The sequence below is a fragment of the Equus przewalskii genome, chromosome 5 (assembly GCF_037783145.1).
Source record: "Equus przewalskii isolate Varuska chromosome 5, EquPr2, whole genome shotgun sequence".
Classification (NCBI taxonomy): Eukaryota; Metazoa; Chordata; class Mammalia; order Perissodactyla; family Equidae; genus Equus; species Equus przewalskii.
The window spans coordinates 39,017,915-39,021,300 of NC_091835.1; the positions used below are offsets into that span (position 1 = coordinate 39,017,915).

At 37.0% G+C, this 3,386-nt stretch overlaps 1 pseudogene; it reads right to left on the reverse strand.

The window, feature by feature from the left end:
• Positions 1 to 2,705: 2,705 nt before the first annotated feature.
• LOC103567662 (ubiquitin-conjugating enzyme E2 variant 2 pseudogene) lies at positions 2,706 to 3,069 on the reverse strand (annotated as a pseudogene).
• Positions 3,070 to 3,386: the final 317 nt, after the last annotated feature.

Here is a 3,386-nt window from a genome sequence, read left to right on the forward strand (position 1 = left end):
GCTCACTCACATACTCACTTTCCCCTTAGGTAGAAATCATAGGCCTAGGAGGGATTTCTTATTATTGAGTTACTCTGTCGTGGGGGAAAGGTGATGGAGGCAAAGTCAAATTGTTCCTTTTACCATCTCCAATGCACCCAATAGCAGAATTTTGGATCTAACGGTATACTGCACTTTCTCTGCTGTTCTCCTGGAGCTTCTTTGCTGTACTCCTGGACTTCTATAAAGGTTCTCACATCTGTGAGTGATCGTTAATCAGTGTTCTCCAGGGGCTCCTCAGTCTTGGAAGAGAAAGGCTGGAGCCAGTTGATGGACAACTTCAGGGTCCACAGCCCAGAGTAAGGTTTGTATGCTTCTTACCTGTTACACAGAAGAGCAAGACTCCTCCTAGGTCCCTTGATGTATGATGTTGGTGACAGAACCAAAGCCAAACGAGACTGTGAGTGATTACTGAGGAGTATAGAGCTGTTTCAAGGTGTATAGCCTGGACTTTGCTTAGCCAGTCAGCCACCTGGTTGTGGGGTCTTCTCAAACCAGTGCTCCTCATTCATGAACTGCACTGAAGTTTCACAGTGTCTTACTAGGATCACACAGCTCCCATAAAGGCATTACAGTCCATGGATGAGTGACAAATTGTTGTTGTTGGAGGGATATGAGTAAAAAATATCTCATTTGGCCATCTTGCTCATGTCATTCAAAAATTTAAGTTTAGGGGCTGGCCCGGTGGCACGGTGGTTAAGTGCGCACGTTTTGCTTCAGCGGCCCAGGGTTTGCTGGTTTGGATCCAGGGTGCAAACGTGGCACCTCTTGGCAGGCCATGCTGTGGTAGGCATCCCACATATAAAGTAGAGGAAGATGGGCACGGATCTTAGCTCAGGGCCAGTCTTCCTCAGCAAAAAGAGGAGGATTGGTAGCAGTTAGCTCAGGGGTAATCTTCCTCAAAAAATACAAACTTTAAGTTTAAATGAGCTTGACAAAAACATGAAAGGGGTATGCTTGAGAAATTTATCCTTGTACTTTCAAGTGACTAGGCATTATAATATATATCTAAGGTCAATTTTTTCTCTTTACTTTAAAGCATAAGTTTGGGCAGTCAAGTTGATATTTTGAATATCATGGTATTTGTTTGCTTATATTGGAGTGAAGTATGAGACAAATGATTAAGGTTTCCAAATTTAAAAGAGATATTACCAGATCATCTTTCTATTTTCCCCAGGGAACTCATAAGAAAACAGGACTTTTAACATAGTAGAGTATCCTGTCCTTTGAAGTAAAACATAGTGACCTCAAGTCTCAAGTCACTTGGTAAAAAATATGCATAACCTTTCAACTTCAGAGTTATATATTTGCTGAGGTGAAGGCTGTGTGTGTATAGGTAAAATTAATCCTAATTAGTGTTAAAAAGCATTTGGCTCTAATCATTTAAATGGGGAAAAATGCCTGTAATTAATATGATATAATTAGTAATATTTCTGGTGAAATCAAATTCAAAATATAATACTTAGGATTCCTCCTTCTGTAAAGTAGACATTAAATTACTTTGGTAAATTGTTCTCTAAAACCCTACAGGTTTAATTCACAAGATATATTACAGAATAAGATCATAAATAGACATGTTCATATTAAAAGATACAATAATTCTGATGTTGCTGCCTCTGTAAGCTATGACAAATATATTAGATCAATATAATAGAAATGACACAGGCTCTGAGGAGACTTTCCACATTTTGTTTACATTTAAAACTAAAAAATCTCAAGATTACCTAGATATGCACCTATTTCATTTTTGTTGGCTTCACTAAAACTCAAAAATATGATTTGTTGGGGCTGGCCCGGTAACGCAGTGGTAAAGTTCGCACGTTCCACTTTTCGGCGGCCCGGGGTTCACTGGTTCAGATCCTGGGTGCGGACATGGCACCACTTGGCAAAAGCCGTGCTGTGGTAGGCATCCCACATATAAAGCAGAGGAAGAAGGACATGCATGTTAGCTCAGGGCCAGTCTTCCTCAGCAAAAAGAGGAGGATTGGCAGCAGTTAGCTCAGGGCTAATCTTCCTAAAAAAAATGTATGATTTGCTAAGAAAGATTTTAAATAAATATTTACCATTAATGTTATATGTAACACACAGGAGCTACATTTAACAGAAATTCCTCCACACTCCACACACACATACATGTGTGTGCATATGAAAACAATTTTGAATGTATTTTTGATGTGATTATTTATCAGCAACAATACTGCTGGTTAGCAACCACACCACTTCCAAAATTAATGCATTTTGTGATATTTGTTGTACTTACTACTTTAAACAATTTGCCATTCTTTCACTAAGCAAGATGAATAAAGCCTGTCATTGATGTTTTTCCTGCTTGAGGATAGTTTTCAGAAACATATATCTTTCTACAGAAATCTGACACTTCTAAGCTTTCATCTTTTAAACAAGGGTTCCACTTTGAGTACCCAAGTTTTTTATTTAAACAATAGTGCTTTGATAAGAGGAAAAAAATTTTCTGCATTTTTTCCCTCCAATATCTGAAAATATAATAGATGCACATATATTAAATATAGTCTTAAAGTTTTATAGGTCATATTTACTAGCTGGAGTTCTCTTACTCACTACGTAGGTGTTTTTCATTGTCATTATTAATCAAGACTTTAACATGTGTAGAAGTCATTGATTTAAGACAAACTTGAGATCTTCTAAATCTAATTATATAATTGTCTTTCTGGTGATTGTGGAAGCATCATATTTTCATTCCACAGGATTAGATGTCTTTGTTCTTAGACTACAACTTTAATGCTATACAAATTTTCTGTTTTGCTTACAGTGGTGTGCTCTGTGCATCCAATATTCCATTGGTATTATTTATTCCATTCATATTAATTTTGTTCACAAATTTTATGGATAAGAGAGCTTCTGGGTATTTAGGCACATATTCCACTTTCAGGCTACATATTCTGTTTTTGTAATTTGTCCTTGGTGGCCCAATAATCACGTCTGTCCATCTTGTAAGTGTCATATCTTCACCATCTTTAAGGTCTCAACTAACTTTACCATCACCTACTCTTTTAGGTCTTCTTCAAGTTCTTCTAAAAAGTAAAAATCATAGGTAAATTTAACTGCTGATTTTTGTGGGATTTCCCTCTTCTCCTGATGCCCTTAAAACCTTGTCTCATGTCACATAGGGTCATTTCCAGGAGGTCAGCCAAAATACAGTTTTACATATTACATTTTGAGCTAATGGACTTATATCATGTTTTCCATTTAAAATAAAATATAGGTCCAAATTACTTTAATTTCAGTGTTTAATTTTCTGAACACATCCGTATGCATCGTTTGTAACAACTGCTTTGAGAGAACACGTTATATTTCTGGGGTCCAGGTTA